This window comes from Sceloporus undulatus, chromosome 3 (assembly GCF_019175285.1).
Source record: "Sceloporus undulatus isolate JIND9_A2432 ecotype Alabama chromosome 3, SceUnd_v1.1, whole genome shotgun sequence".
Classification (NCBI taxonomy): domain Eukaryota; kingdom Metazoa; phylum Chordata; class Lepidosauria; order Squamata; family Phrynosomatidae; genus Sceloporus; species Sceloporus undulatus.
The window spans coordinates 210,797,401-210,814,658 of NC_056524.1; the positions used below are offsets into that span (position 1 = coordinate 210,797,401).

A 17,258-nucleotide genomic window follows, 5' to 3' on the forward strand; every position below is an offset into this window, starting at 1 on the left:
AGGGCAAGTCCATTTCTGCCATCTGTCTAGGAATAATGCCAAAATGTCCTCCATTTTGATCATGCCTAAAAAACATGCATTTATATTAACATTTAAAAAAAAACCTTCATTTTTTTCCACGTCCTCCATTTTTAAAATGTGTCCTACATTTGAAAATGTTGCCCAACATTTGTCCCGGTTTGGAGGTCCTGACTTATGGCAACCCTAAGTGGGATCCATAGCTCAAAACATCTGGAGGGCCAAATATTCCCCACTCCTGCTTTTCTAACATTTAGAAATCCATGCAGGCAGGGGTAGTGGGCAGGACATAGATCTGCTGGTAGATCTCTGGGTAATTTCTAGTGGATCATCAAAGATTGCAGACTTGCAGTTGTTTAACAGTAGTTGCAATAAAGCTGTTCCCTTTTTGGCCTGCATGAGACTGCTGAAATAAAGAATGTTTTGACCTGTCAAATCTGTTCAGTTTTGGAACTTGGAAGACATCTCTGCACTCAGAATTCTGTAGTTCTTTCATTGTATGTCTTCTGCACCTGACTCAGGTTGATGGCTTTCAAGATTTAGAGGAAGAGTAGATCCAGAGGACTGAGGCTGGCCTACTGTTCCACCAAAGAAAAGGTGAAAAATAGGGTTGCCAGGTCAGGACTAACCCAGACCCTGAGATTTTAGGACCAAAACTTGAGACCTATACATGACCCCTTGTGATTTCACAAGGGGCAGACCCTGGTGATGTCATTAACTGTAAGACATTAAAATCAACTATGGTTACAAAGAGTATGCCATTCAGATGAAAAACACACATCTAACAAAGACAGAAATTACTGTGTATATGGGGACAATTTTTTGTCCAATGTGCTCTTGCCCTGATATTCCTTTCTCTCTTCCTCAGTACTGGAGAAGACAGTCTAAGCCCCAACACTCAGTCCCAGACCCTGAGATCTGGTAACCCTAGCCTGGGGTAAAAGGTCCAAAGGTCAAATTTAGGGCTTGAACATACAGGCCAAAATAAAGCTGCTTCAGGTCACTTTGGAGGTATGCTGTTTAAATGCTGCATGTGTCTTAAGAGGCTGGAAGCCACGCTCCAGTCCTAAATTCTGGCCTCTTAAAATGCATGTGTCAGAGGATTTTTTTGTTTGGTGGGGAGGAGGACATTCAAGTACTGTAGGTGGGAATAAAGAGAGAGTGGTAGAGTTAGAAATACTGGCAGATGTTAGTTTAAAACACTCACTGCCAGGAACCAAGCATTAGGAGGGTTACCGTATATACTCAACTATAAGTTGATTTCATATATAAGTAAGGGCAGGTTTTGCGGCCAAAATTATGGATTTTGATATGACTTGTGGATAAGTCAAGGGTAAAATTTAGGAGCATGTAACAAAGGATCTAAAGGATGAAGGAAAGAAAAACAATGTCAAAGAACATACAAAATTCCAGCAAGCATAACGGTTTGTGCTCACCCTAAAAGCTGGATGAATGAGAGAATAGAGGGGAAATCAGTGCTTCCAAAAGTGATTATGGCACAGTACAGACTGCCGAAAAATGGTGGTCTGCCGGTGCCTGTTTTTCCTCCGCAGGGAAGCCGCAGCTGCCAAACTGCACGTCTTCCCTGCAGAGGAAAAAGAACCCACGCCAGTTACTCGTGATGTAACTGGTGAGGCACGATGTGCAAGACACTATGCATCCATTACATCATAATGGTGTTGCACATGTACATGGGGCATCACCATTATTGTGCCGCCAGTACGTGCTAGAGTTAGGGACTGTGCGGTTGCCGCGTGGTCCTGTAACCCTAGCATGGCACGACCATGGTGCTTTAGCGCCATGTATACTGCGCCTATATTATTGCCTTTTACCAGGGGATACTTGCTTTTTTTAAAGTAAGGGTTAAAGTACAGTATTTACATTGACCCATAGATAAGTCAATTCATATATTTTTGGATCAGTTATTTCACTAAAGTTTCTAGACTTATACATGAGAATATATAGTAATTTATTCCTTTAGAATGGGAAAATCTGTACAAAAGATGGACAAGCAAAAAAATGTGCTATCATAGGGAACTGGATGTGAGCATTTGGGGTAGCCAAAAGGCTCAGATATGGCAGTAGGGCCTCAATTTCTCCATTCTTGCAGTAGTTTCTTGTGGAGCTCCCACATGTGATCTAACACCTCTAATATTCTTTTTCAGTTAATCTAGACTCTCCTCTAACCTCCTCACAGTAGCATAATAATAACAATACTAATAGTAATAGAGACTTAAGAAGCCCCTCACATGGCAAATCAAGCAGTCACATAATCACTTATACATTATTTACATTAACAGCAGAATCCCAGTTTTCTTTCACCAGAATTTAGCATTTCTAATAGAAGATTGTAAGAACATGCTCCCTTTCTGAAGATACTATCAAAGCAACATGTTAGAATCTGATTTAAAAAAAAATTAAAGGCAGATGCACCTAGATCTGGACTAGATGTCTTTCTTGGGCCTTGTTAATTCTATTTACATATGCAGATGTTAGAGTAAATCAGTTGGTGTGAGAGCTGCAAGTAGTGAATGGAATGGGAAAAAACTGGATGAAGTGACCTTTAAATCCCTTCCAGCTGCTTGAGTCTATGAAATCAGCATAGTGACTGTAGGCGTGTGTCACAGTGGGAGACAGTGGTCTTTGGGATTGTTGTTTGGAAAAGCAGACACTGTACTTTCAGAAAGTTGAACAGAAAACAAATAAATCAGTTTCTGAACATGAACAGGGCCCAGAGGCTGCAAAAAACAAAAAAACAAAAAACCTTGATAATAAAAGATTAATAAAAACACCTCTCAAACTAAGGGAGAAAAGCCATACAGAGATGCCTCCTCCAATTGAGCAGCCTCCAAATGTGCCAAATTATAATTCTTATAAACTCAAACTAGCATAACCTATTTTACTTTAAAAAAAAGAGGTAGGCACTCCTGGGCCTTGAGTAACCTGTCTAGGATCCTGTTGTTTCTATTTAGGCATGCCGGCTGTGGATAATGAGAGTTGCAGTCCCCCATGTCTAGCAGGTGCTGAGCTGGGGAGGCTGGCATACTGAGGCATACCTGTACTGTGTTTCCAGCAGCGTTCCTTAGCCCTCCAAGGAGACATGAAAACTGATACATTAATTTCTTTGGTCTTTAGATTACAGGTATATCTCAGTTGGCAAAGTAGATGAGTTCCTGTACATTACTTCTTTAACAGAATTTTTTAAAAAAAGATTTTTAAAAAGAACTTATAGAGACGACTGGAAAAAAACTATAATTAAATGTACTAAGGATATAAAACAGAGAAATTAATAATCCAGATGGTACTGGTTATCTAAAGTACTGGACGTAGTTTGCATTTCTGTGATTGACATGTTAATAAATTTTTTAGATTAACTGGGGAGAATTCAGAAGTGGGTAAAAAAGGTGATTGAAGGCCCAGAAAATAGGACAAAATTGGAAGGAAATTAGATATAGGTAACACTAGTTCCTATGTTCTTTTTCTGGATTGTGGGATCTAGACTGCCCAGACCCACCAAATGAAGCCTATGACATAAGACTTTCAAGTATGGTAAATAAATCCAGAGCCCAATAATTTGTTTTAAGTACTAGAACTGAATGGAGCTCACAGTTCCTTTCACATAAAAGTCCACACCTGGTTACCCACATTTTCTTCATGTCACCTGTATAGTTTAGTTGGAGTAGGAGTCATTTTATTGTAGCTGTTGTTAGTCTTTTAGGTGTCAGAAATCCTTTGTTGATCTATTGCAAATAACCCAAGATTTCTAGTACACCTTGATCTACCACCATCTGTCTAACCCTATAGTACTGCATCTAAAGCCTACAACAAAGCCTACAGAAATGTAAGTGAAACAAATATATATCTTCCCTATGTTTACCCCTTGCCTTCACTTTGTTCCCTGTTCTGTGTAGTCTCCCAAGTATTGCATTCTAGTCTTTCTGTGTTCTGTGTAAAGAGGATCATTCTCATTGATGGAATTAGTTGGCTTTTCTTGTTCAAAGTGAAGCTTTGAAAACTTTATTTGGTTAGACGGTAATCCCCAAATAAAAGCAGTGCTTGCAAAGGTGTTCAGTGTAGCTGCGGAATTTTTTCCTGTTCAGTGCAGAGGCTGGAGAGTTGTTGTTATTATTATTATTATTATTTTACAAAAGTTTAATTCTTAAATTTAAAATATTGTTTCATTTGTTAGATTTGGAAACTTTGACTTGAACAACAGAGAAATTGTGGCTGCTACTTGATGTACCACACTTATTGACATCAAGGGGATTCCCTATAGCATCACCAAAAGCCATTCCTAGATCTCAGGTTTTGGCCCTGAAATCTCACAATTTGGGATGTTCCTGACCCAGCAACCTTAGCTCTGACTGCAAGACTTTAAAGTTCTAGTTAGGTATTACAGAAATGTTCTAACCTCAGTAATGCTTGGCGAGGCTCTCCAGAACTTAGCTTAAGAAACTGTTTCTAGCCAAGGCTCAGCCTGGGAAGATGTAAAGTTGGAATTAATTTAGTACCTCTGAGGATGTGGAAAGTACATTTTTACTGACTGTTGAATAACTGTAATTCACCACCACAAGTATGGGATTATGAGTGAAGTTTTATAGAGGATGTGGCTTTGGTGGGGTTTGGGCCTAGGAACTCTCTTTTTAGAAATGACCACCAATAATTGGAACATTGCATTGAGTGTGGTTGCTAAAATGTGGAACAGAAAACTCTGTTAGTTGATGCAGTCTGTGCAGTGCAGATGACAATGTGAAGAAGATGTGGCTGTGAACATTAATTCCAGTTCTACAGAGTCCTTAACAATGAGAACAAAAGCAGGAACTGACCACATTTTCCACCTTACTTACTTAACATAGCAAGCTGTAGTCATGATTCTCAAATTCAGAGAGACCTGGAAGCCAGGTTTGAAATTAACTAGCTAAAACTAGCTCATTACCTGCAATTGATCCCACTTTTCTAGTAACAAAAACGTAACCATATTCCATTACATCTGTAACATAATGAGAATAACTTATTTTGTGGCCTAAACGTACCTACAATTCTAGTTACTTCTGTGTTCGCAAGGTGTGAGGTAGTGCAGGGATGTAGAAGGTATTGCATATAGGCCACAGTTGGCTTGTGTTGTTTGATGTCTGGTTCATTTTTGTGTCTGCTGAAGTTATGATAAATGGAGAGGTGGGGTGGGAGTTTTCTACTACAGACCAGCAGGTTGTAGTGCTCAGAATTTTTCCCTAGGTTACTAAAAGGACATTATTTTAGTTAACTTTGATGCACAGGAAAGTAAAGTGTTACTAAAAAAAATACTTGTGGTGATAAATGACTATGTTTTTGGCCTTGTGATTGTAGTGTAATTAATTACTTTTCAGAATAGATTTTATCTCTTCCCAAGAGACTTGGGAAAACGGAGCACAAAACACTGCAACCATTGTGAAATGTTTACTCAAAAATAGGTCATGATGCTTTTAATGAGACTTGTTCCAATTCATATAAATGTGTGTAAGATTGCAACCACAATGTTACTGTTGTTGTTATGTTGGGTTAAGCTTCCTTGGTTTGTCCCCACAATCATTGGCTCTGTTTAGCATTCTGTAGCCCAAGCTTTGAGGACCATTCTCATGAAATACTTCACCCCATACTTTAGTAGAAATACCACATGTCTCCAGAAATGATTGTGTATAGGTCCCCTGAAGTGTCCTATTTCTCAGGAAAGTAGGCACAGATGAACAGTGCAATTAATAGGCAGGTAACTAACGCTTGTTGTTGTGTGCCTTCAAGTCATTTCTGACTTATGATGGCCTAAGCCTTAGGTTCTAAGGTGAACCTATTACTGTTTTCCCCCCAAAGTCAGTCAGTGGGTTTCCATGGTTGAGCAGGAATTAGAATCTGTTTGCCAAAGTTGTAGGCCATTGCTAAATTACCTTTCTTTCTTTCTTTCTTTCTTAGAGACTGAAGATCAGAGAGAGAAAGAGTGAGAGAATGACTGACATGCAGGTACAATAACATCCAAACAATGGCGTTTTACAGACCACCCAAAAAGGGTGGTCTGCTGGCGCCGCTGGTTGCTGCGTCCGGGAATCACAGCGGACAAACTGTGCGATTCCCAGACGCAACAAAAAAGAAGCTGAAAAATGCAGCTTCTTCTTGCGGTGTGGAAATGGCGCCGCAAGTCGTCAATGGCGCACTCACGGTGTCATTCCCGCTGCGCGACGTGCGGACTCTAAGCGTCCGCAACATCAAAACGGCGGCACCTGTGTAGAATGGGCGTCGCCATTTTGTACGCGCTGAGCGCATACTAGGATTAGGGACATCCGGAAAGGATGACCCTTCCTAACCTTAGTACGTGCATGGCACGTACTTTTTGCCTGTCTGTAACGGGCGAATGATACCTTTATTGGGCCAACCAAAATGCACAATTACATGTTGTAAGCTTTCAAAGTCATACTGGCTTTGAATTGCAAATGGACATTAAATTTCCTTGACTTTGAAAATCTACCAGTGGCCAAAGGGGGAGGTGCCAGCCTGTGGATAGCCCTCCCTATCATCTGAACTAAGACCAGAAATAAAAAATGCAGGCCTATGACTAACATCTTCAGTTTCTTTTTCCTGTTTGCCTGAAAAAGAAGCCAGTGTGGCTTTGAAAGCTTGTAACATGTAATTGTGAAATTTGGTTATCCCAATAGAGGTATCATTGTTTGGATGTTATTGGATTTGCTATATGGCCAACATGGCTACCCCTAGATGACATGCAGGTAGTATGTGGTACAGCTTCAGTTTGGTGTCTCCCTTTCTTGCTTCTCAGGCTAGGGCCTGTGTTGCGGTCTTACACTGCTGGGGTTGTGATGGGCTGTACGGTGAGCCTCTGGTACAATATCTGCAGGGGTTTGGTTCAAGGACCCTCACCTGCTAGGGATACCAAAATCCATGGATGCTCAAGTCCCATTAAATACAATGGCATAGTAAAATGGTGTCCCTTACATAAAATGGCAAAATCAAAGTTTGCTTTTTGGAATTTATTTATTTTAAACATATTTTCAAGGCCTGGATGCTTGAATCCATGGATTAAAAATCCATATACAATATATAGAGAGCTGATTGTATTATCAGTACCTATCCATTTCGGTCTTTATGCCGGAGAGCAAAGTGCCTCCTACTTGAGGGGCTTTTCCCTTTGCGGGGAGCAGAATTATTAACCCGGATGTCTGTGGGCCTAAGAAGCAGCCTTCTTGTTAGATGTTTAGTGCTTGCTAGCTGAGATGTTGTGGTCTAAAAAATCTAAACTTCCCTGTCTGGCTGGCAGAAGCTGTAACAAGATGAAATGAGGTCTTGAGCAAAAAATGTTCCACCTCCTCCCACTCCGTCTGGCAATGTCTTGCCTGCCAAAAAGCCTTGCTTCCTTGCCTCTTGTTTTATGTAAGAAAATCCCAGGTGGACAAAGTGAAGCAGAAGAACGTGCCTTCCTGAAGGCAGCAAGTCTCTTTGCAGGCCTTTCCTCTGCTCCAGTCTTGCCTTGGGGTCACCGGTACTGTTTACTGGCTCAGTCACAAAGGGCATCTGTGTCAGTCATACACTGAAATGCCTTTGCCAGTTAGTGTTGGCGATCTCTGGATCAGGGAAACAGAGAGAGAAGGACGTGTTTCTCTTGCAGGTTTGACTTTTCTGCAGAACAGGCTCAACTGGTGCAGGCACGTGAGGGGAGGATTGTTGAGCATGGTTCCTTTGCCCTTTGGAAAACGTTACTTTTTTTTACCGCAGTGCCTGGAATTCCCTGCTGGCTGGGGATTCTGGCATTTGTAGAACATAAATAAATAAGTAAATGAGAACAACAACTTTTCCCAAGCTCTTCTAGGTGGTATGCTTCGTATTCAGTTTCTTTGTAGCCACAAGTCAGTTGTGACCTGATATCCTGGCAGTTGAAAGCATAGCCATGGTAGGGACTCAGGTGGCATAGGACTTGCTGATCTTGAGATATAATAGGCTTATATTTGTGTGTATGCATGCCTGTGTGCATGCATGCTCATGCACCATATATGTGCCAGGAATGAGCAGTGGAAGAAAGGTTGCTGGGTATTTTGCAGTAGATTGGGGGAGGGCTTCAGACTCCCAAAAGTTTATAAGTACAAAGGCTTTTTTCACACCTAAATTAGACTTTTAAGGATCACAACTCTGTAGAAATTCAGGGATAGATTTGTACTTGTGTGCATATTTATTTATCTGTTGGATTCATATCCTGCCTTTCTCTGTAAAATGGGACTCAAGGCATCTTAAGTAACATTTAATAAAAAGACAACTGAAACATAAAACAGGATCAAAGCTTAAAGCAGAATTAAATCCAAGACACAATTTAAAACAACTGAAAAATGTACCCTAATCAGTATATGAGAATAGATGGCTCAGTGTAGTGTTTAGGTATTTCAGTGTTTCAGCTAAATGGGTCCTCTTCCTTCACCACTGTTTTGCACTTGGCCACAGTTGGTGGGCCTCATTGTTTATTTTTATTTATTTATTTTATTAAAATATTTTTATCTTCCTTTTTATCGTGGGATTTCAGGGAAGCATACAGATTAAAGCAATAAAAAATTGAAAACAAAAACAACAACACAAAGTAGCTTAAATGGGAATAAAACAATAAACAATAAATACAGGAACAAATTAAAACAGTTTAAAAGGATATAACAATCAAAACCAAGTCCATTTAAAGTAAATTAAAGATCTCCAAGTGGAGGGTGTTCCACAACTGGGGTTCAATAACCAAAGATGCCCTCTCCCATGTCCATGTTGGACACAGAGGCTGCCCCCTTCTGAAGACCTCAGTGCCGAGGCAAATATATACTGTATAGGGAGAGATACTCCTTCAAATATTGAGGTCCAGAGTTGTTTAGGTCTTTGCATGTGATCATCAGAACCTTGAGTTCAGACCAGTAGTAAACTGGCAGCCAGCGTAGTTCCTTTAGGACTGATGTTATATGTTTTCTGTATGGTGTGCTGGTCAGCAATCATGCTGATGTAGTTTGTACTAGCTGTAGCTTCCAAGTCATCTTCAAGGGCAGACCCACACAGAGTGCATTACAGGAGGCTAACTGGTAAGTCACCTGTACCTAACATAAGCAAATGCTGTGTGGCATTAGTTAACAGTGCACAAGTGTAGACTTGATGATATGCCGTGGCAAGGCTCACAGATCCCACTTTGGCCCACCACAGATAAATACCTGGCATTCCACTTTGCCCTCCTCAGTTGTACCTATAGTATGAAACAATAACAATTTTCCTGTGAAATACAGGAGGATATGACTGGATTTTTTTTGCCATCTATTTGCTGAAGTCACCTTACAGGGTTGTTATAAAGCCATCTTTCTTTTCTCATCAGTTGCATAGCACAAAGGGAGAAAAGAAGAGCCAGAGAGGTGTAGAGGTCATAGTGCTGGGCTTGGACTTGTAACTTGCAGGGTTTAATGCTCACTCAACTATGAAACTCACTACCAGATGTTGGGCCAGCCACTCTTTCTCAGCCATCCTATTACACATGATTATTGTGCAAATAAACAGCAAGAAGACATGCATGCTATGTTGAGCTCATTGGAGGAAAGGAAGGCTATACAGTAAATGTAGCTAATATACCTAAAGTGAGAAATAAAGATATATAAATGTAAAAAAGAAATGGTGCAGAACAGCCCAGCTCCTAAGGGACATAGAGCCTAGCACCCAGTGGAGAAGCAGGCTTGGAAATCCACCCTCCTACCTGTAGAATTGTAGGTTCCTTGCCTAAAAACCTGCCCTGCCCTCTCATGGGCCTTAAGCATGTCCCTGCAGAGTGTGATATGCCTTCCCCATAGTTCTGAACTGCAAAAACAACTTTAGCTTTCTTCCGTTTGCTTTGTTGGGATTTGTTTAATGAAGAGGCCTTAACGTCAGCTATAAAGTTTACAGAACCTCTCCAACAAAAGATGTCATCTCTTAAGGCCTGAGTCATTTCTAGTCATCCATCTCCCTGGGTGGCCAATTCACTTCGTAGCCTCTCAACGAGCTGCAGTAGTTTTCATTCTTGTTAACACACCATATATACTCGACTATAAGTCAACCTCATGTATAAGTCGAAGTCAGGTTTTTGTGGCAAAATTGTGGATTTTGATATGACCCATGGATAAGTTGAGGCTAAAATTTAGGGGCATGCAACAAATGAGCTAAGGATGAAGCAAAGGAAAACAAATCCAAAAAACTTCCAGAATTCCAGCAGGTGTAACTGTTTGTGCTCATATGAAAGGTTGGATGAATGAGAGAGTAGAAGGTGTCAATGCCTTTAGGTCAGGTTTCACTCTTGTCTTTCACCAGGGAATGGTTCATTTATTATGAGTTAAGTACAGTACTTACACTGACCCATGGATAGGTTGACTCAGGTTTTTGGGTCAGGTTTTTTACCAAAAATTTTAGACTTGTACATGAGTATATACAGTAATTCTTTACCATACATTTTTAAATATGGGGGAAAGGGGTTAGGATCGCAGTAACAGTATGGGGAGTTGCTTCACACCAGTGGCTTTCTATGTGGAGTTGCATGCGTGTCTTTCCAGTTATGGGTAGTGGTAGTTGCATGTTTGAGTTAGGCTTTAGTCTGCTTTCAGACACACTCCTCTTTGCAAATTGGAGGGGTCATTCCCACTGGCCTATAACGTGGGTCTGGATGCGAATCATGGGTGCATCGTTTCCATTTGAGTGCGAATCTGACCTGCATTGCTCCGAAATCGTTCCCATTGAGATTCGAATCTGATTCAATTTATCTAGGAAAACCTGAATTATAGGTCGATAAATCGGTTTTAAAAAAACGTGGTTTTAAAGCGAGTTTTCCTGTGCATCCTGAGTCTGATTCAGGGCAAATGAATGGGAACGAAAGGGTGTCTGATTCGGGAACCTGGAGATGGGAAGAGCAGTGCTCAAGGCGCTGGAGTGGGGGTGTCACTGGCATGGTCTCTTTCCTGCGTTACCGGCGCCGTTTTCTTCCATTCACATAGCCTTTTTCCCGGTGGATTGGGAAGCAGGGTAAGGCTACATTGAACTCCAAACATAGTAAACATATTACTTCCCCTGCAACCTCCCCTCTGCTCCACATTCATAGACTGATGTGTGAGGAGAGCCATTGAACACCATTTTAAACTATTATTATTTTTTCTTTTTTTGCCTCTGCCTGAGCGCCTGAGCAGCAGATGGGCTTTGCAGTACATGCCTGCACGATCGCCCCCCAGACAGCCCAGGGAGCAATGGGGAAGGCAAAGGGATTTGGGGGAATAGAGGCTCCTCTCCTCTCTTTCCCAGAGGAACTGTGGGGAGACACAGGAGAGGCTGGATGCCAAGGGATTGGGGGCAAAGACAGGCTCCTCTCCTCTCTTTCCCAGAGGAACTATGGGGAGACACAGAAGAGGCTGGATGCCAAGAGATTGGGGGCAAAGAGAGGCTCCCTTTTCCCTTTCCCGGAGGGGAAAAGTGCCTAAGCGACTGATTGGCTGTGACGTCAAGTGCTTAAGCGCTTGATTGACAGCTGATTTTTTAAAAAAGAGGTTCCGGAAGGGCAGTGGGAACAGGGAGCAAAATAAACCACTTCAAATTACCACAGGGAAAATACCAATGGGAAGGAAAACAGGGGTAAAAAACCCGGGTCTGTTTGCACCCATTTTTAATAGGAACGATGGGTCAGATTCGAGTTAGAATCCGAGTCAGAATCGCAGTGATATAAGCTGCTTTTTTTGCCCAGTGGGAATGGCACCGGATAATCTCTTTTGTTTTTAATGACCACATACTGATTTTTTTCTGAAGCAGTAAACCATTCATCTCTTGAATGTTCCCACTAGCAAAGTCATGCAATGCAGAGTTTACTGTAGGATGATTTCATTGATAGAGAAGGGAACATCCCTTTACTTGTGAAACAAAAAGAAATTATCAGTGATGTTTGGTGGCAGCTCAGTCCATGGGATGGTGAATCCATTCCAGCTTTTAAGGAGCCCTGGTGGCGCAGTGGTTAAATGCCTGTACTGCAGCCACTCACTCAAAACCATAAGGTTACGAGTTCAATACCAGCAAAAGGGCTCCAGCTCTACTCAGGCTTGCATCCTTTCGAGGTTGCTAAAATGAGTACCCAGATTGTTGGGGGCAATTAGCTTACAGTTGTAAACCGCTTAGGGAGTGCTTAACTGCACTGACAAGCAGTATAGAAATGTACTTGCTATTGCTATTTTAACCCAAACTTTAAAGGAGTTATCTATGGTGCTGAATCTGTTTTTGAGTACACTCCAACACCATGAAAAACTTCTTTAAAACTTGGACTAAAACCTAAAAAAAGTGTGCTACTCCCTTGGTATGGAAGGCAACAGCTACCAGTGCATTTAACAGTTTTATAAAGTTTGGAAGTGTGTGTGTGTGTGTGGTGGGGGGGAGAGAATCTTACTAAGCAAGAACAGATAAATGCATGAAATTAATTTCTTGGAACTGATTATTTTAAAATCACAATTTTATTTTAACGCAGCGTGAGTATAATAGATAGTGAACAAGTGACACATGTTAAGACCAAACCACACGAAATCAAAATCTGAGTGCTTCATGACTTACCATTACCATATTCTCTATGTTAGATATTATAAGTCCCAAGAAGGTATATATCCAGGTGATATCCTATGTCTTTGTGTTCTAATAAGTTATAAAATATTTATTTTTATAAATATATAAATAAAAATGTAAACATGTTGAACATTTGTTCAAAATCTTAAATCTCCGAAAGTTCTTCACCAATTGCTTTGAAATTTTGACACAACATTCCATTCAAATGCACACATGTTTTTATATACATATATCTACTATTATATAGATGTCACACCTGTGACAGGTAAAAATATGTTTTTTTAAAAAACAGCACCATCTGTTGGACGTAACCAGCAACACACACTATACTAAATATTAGATTGCCATTTGCAATCACCATCAACTCAGGGCCAGTCTTTTGTACGGTTTACATCTAGACACGGATTGCTTCTCACATGGATAATTATATGTTGAGTGTTCTACACAGACAATGGAATAGCAAAAAATATTGTATACCCACAAGCATTGTGAAATTAAATATTTCAGAAATGTGCGCTTTCTCTTTTCTTTCTTTTCCATTTAACCAGACTGAGCCACAGCAGCGCATGGCTGGGTACAGCTATTTTATAAATAAATTGTATTTTTATAAATATATATTTTATGTCTATTTATTACCTACAATGTTTCTGATATAATTTCTCAAGCTTATTAATGTATAATTTGTACATATATTCATGTATATTGGTGGCAATCAATCTGGGGCCCTCCAGGTGTTTTAAACCACAGTTCCCATAACCTGTGACCATTAGTTTTACATGCCAGGGGCATTTTGGTGTTTAAGGTCAAAAATCAGGTGATCTTGTTGCTTGTATGCATCATGTCACAACTCTTAATAACTATGGCATTAGTGAGGGTAGGTCTATTCCACCCTTTCCCCTAGTTATAACTGAGGTGAAGCTTTAAATTCTAAAGCTGCTTCTACACCCCGTGGAATGTTGAATTGTGTCACTGGTAATTGACCAGTGGAATTTGACATTTTCCCCCATGATGCCATTCTGCTTTGATGGCATGGCAGAAGTATTTGACAGTTATGTTGCACCTCTTGCTTCCTCTTTCTTTCTGCCCAAGTGGCAGAACTTGACAAAATTGACAATCGTTCTACCAGCCTAACCTGTGCAGCTGGATGACTAGGCAGTACAGGATGGTGAAGGGTTAAACAGTGACTGGACTTTAGAATGGTGTGCAGCCCCATGACTGATGCATGATGGATTCCATCCTGTCATGTGAGGCTTTGGGTTAGACTGTGATGTGTTATGGGTGGTGTTCCTCCATCTGTTCCCTCCCTTCTCAGGCTGTTGGATTCTCTCTCAGAGTGAAGGAGAATGAGACTGAAGCTGACTGCTTAGACAGGACTTGGGAGGGAGGATATCCGGGAGTATATTGCAAGAATTTGCTGACAGCCAGGAATACACATGTGGAAGAAAGCTACTAAAGGCTGACCCTTGATCTGTCTACTAAAGTGACTTTCTCCAACCTGGTGTTTCTTATATATGCTGGATTATAATTCCTACCACCCTTAGTCAGCATAAATGTGTTTATCTATATGCTGGTATATTGTATGTGGAGCTGTGTTGTTTTTTGAAACTAATATAGTTTACAGTGTGTGTGTCCCCAACCTCCCTGCAGTTTCATGATGCACTTGTTCAATTTTCTCTGACCCATTTTCATAACGGAACCTGCTGAATTTAGATACAACTTGTGCTTCTATGCTGATTTTACAGAGCTGTGGATTTAAGTACGTCTACTAGATGGTGGTTTAAACAACAACAACAACAACAACAACAACAACAAAACACAATAATAGCTTGGCAGTCGATGACTTACAATGAAACTGAGAGAGGTCTTGTCTTTTCCTTGCTGTTCTTAGAGAACAAATCCTTGGCCAGTTCTGGCTCTTGTAAAGATAGTCATCTTCCATTTTGTTGGGTTGTTTGGCCAACCCAAGATGGCTTATGTTTTTTCTCTAGTTACTAGTAGCAGAGTTTTTACAGTTTTCTGCCTAGCATAGGAAGGCTTGTTATGGCAGTAGTTAAAAGCCTTAATTCTGAATATTCACCATGTGTAGGTGGGGGAACAACTTTCCAGTTTTCTGTTATCCTTTTCAGTATATCTTACAAAGTATTTGATGGCAGCAGAGCACATCTGATATTTGAAGTTAAGCAGGGTCAGCCCTGGTTAGTTCTTAGATAGGAAAGCACCAACAAATACCATGTGCTGTAGGCTACATTTCAGACGAGGGAACTGGCAAAACCACCTCTGAGCATTCCTTGCCTAAGAAAACCCTAAGAAATTCATGGAGTTGCCATAAGTTGACAGATGACTTAAAATGCTCTCCCAAAAGCCTGAAAGATGGGTTTAAGTTGCCCAAAGCCACACAGGCACTTTAGTGATACAAGGTGGGTCTACATTGGCCTGGATGCTCTGGGCTGCTCCTGGACTATTTTGGACCCAAAGCTGGCCCAGATTCCACCCATTACCTAACTATTTTACAGTGGTGCCAGGTAGCTGTTTATATAGCATCTTGCTGTGCCACTCCTCCTGCTGGTGCCAGCAAAACGTGCTACTTCTGAGGTTGAAAACAAGGTGCCCAGTGTTCATCACCGGGCTGGGCACTTTGTTGTGACCTCAGAGAGGGAGCAAATTGCACCGGCTGAGATGACAACAGGTAGCACAGTGGAACGCTGTGTAAAACACTATCTGGCATTGCTCCAAAGTGCTCTGGATTTTCTTGGAAGATCCAAACCAAAAGGTAGGGTTTTTTTTTTAAATTGCTTTAATGCAGAGATAGCCTGGATTCACTGTGGAACTGCCCTTCCCTTGTGAAGACTGTCTACAGTCAAAATTGGGTCTTTGTCCTTCCTCGTGAAGACAGGGTGATGCAAGGGTGGTAGTGGTGGTGGAAACTGTTTAATTTGTCCCATGTAGACAGGCCCTAAGTGAGGATTTAAACCTGTATTTGTCATGGTCAAACTCAAAAGTGTCTAAACTCCTTTCTTAAACAGTATGATAGCCCTTTAAGGGTAGTTCCTCTTTGCTCCCCTTCCCCAATAGCCACCACATTTCAGTGAATTTCCAGGAACAGCTGCTGGGCAAATCAAGTGGCTGCCACAGTCACACTAGGGGTTTTGGGCTGGACCTCTCTTTAAAAAAGCAAAAATTCAAAGATCAAATAAATGGCTAAGTACTGAAGCAGCCTCGTGACAGGAGGGGTGGGCAGGCCTGTCTTTTCCAATCTGTGAGCAGAGATGTCTTCTCTGTGAGCCAGTGCTGGAATTGCCTAACATTCCCGAGCGGATGAGGGGGTGGCAGTATGAGGGTCTTGCTGAAAAGGGCCCTGTTCCTGCCAGAATATTGTTGGCAGTTAAGTGTGGGTGTATTATGGAACAAATAAAACCCCAAGAGCTCTTGATCATCCTCCAGTGAATGCCAGTCTCTATCCATGAGACTACAACTCTCAGATACGCTGGGGGATCCTGGGAGCTGTAATTTTAAAAATGTAGTTTTTCCATAGAATCATAGAGTTGGAAGAGACCACTAGGGCCATCCAGTCCAACCCCCTGCCATGCAGGAAATCCAAATCAAAGCATCCCTGACAGATGGCCATCCAGCCTCTGATTAAAGACCTCCAAGGAAGGAGACTCCACCACACTCCGAGGGAGTTTCTTTCACTGTCAAACAGCTCTTACTGTCAGGAAGTTCCTCCTAATGTTCAGGTGGAATCTCTTTTCCTGTAGCTTGCATCCATTGTTCCGGGTCCTGTTCTCTGGAGCAGCAGAAAACAAGCTTGCTCCCTCCTCAATATGACATCCTTTCAAATATTTAAACAGGGCTATCATATCACCTCTTAACCTTCTTTTCTCCAAGCTAAACATCCCCAGCTCCCTAAGTCGTTCCTCATAGGGCATGGTTTCCAGACCCTTCACCATTTTTTGTCACCCTCCTTTGGACACGCTCCAGTTTCTCAATGTCCTTTCTGAATTGTGGCGCCCAGAACTGGACACAATATTCTAGGTGGGGCCTGACCAGAGCAGAATACAGTGGCACTATTACTTCTCTTGATCTAGACACTATACTTCTATTGATGCAGCCTAAAATAGCATTGGCCTTTTTAGCTGCCGCATCGCACTGTTGACTCATGTTCAACTTGTGGTCTAGTGGGACTCCTAGATCCCTTTCACACGTAGTTTCATTCAGCCAGGTGTCACCCATCCTATATCTGTGCATTTTATTTTTCCACCCTAAGTGCAATACCTTACATCCGTGTTGAATTTCATTTTGTTAGCTTTGGCCCAGCTTTCTAGTCTATTCAGGTCATTTTGAATCTTGATCCTGTCCTTTGGGTTATTAGCTATTCCCCCTAATTTGGTGTCATCTGCAAATTTGATAAGTATGCTCCCAATTCTGTCATCCAGGTCATTGATAAAGATGTTGAATAACACTGGGCCCAGGACAGAGCCCTGTGGGACCCCACTGGTCACTTCTCTCCAGGATGAAAAGGAGCCATTGTTGAGCACCCTTTGGGTTCGGCCGGTCAACCAATTACAGATCCATGTAACAGTTCCTTTGTCTAGCCCACATTTTACAAGCTTGTTTGCAAGAATGTCATGGGAAACCTTGTC

General features: G+C 41.5%; 1 protein-coding gene across 8 annotated transcripts in view; it reads left to right on the forward strand.

Annotated features, from left to right (window-relative positions):
• The window catches only part of LZTS2 (leucine zipper tumor suppressor 2), a 92,155-nt gene that overhangs the window by 14,578 nt on the left and 60,319 nt on the right, over positions 1-17,258 (forward strand). Inside the window, exon 1 of one of the 8 annotated variants that reach the window (XM_042459242.1) lies at positions 5,982-6,009. The exons of the other annotated variants lie outside the window; for them this stretch is intronic. The gene's annotated coding sequence lies outside the window, so the exon portion shown is untranslated. Of the gene's footprint in view, positions 1-5,981; positions 6,010-17,258 lie in introns of those variants that run through there. 8 annotated transcript variants of the gene reach the window in all.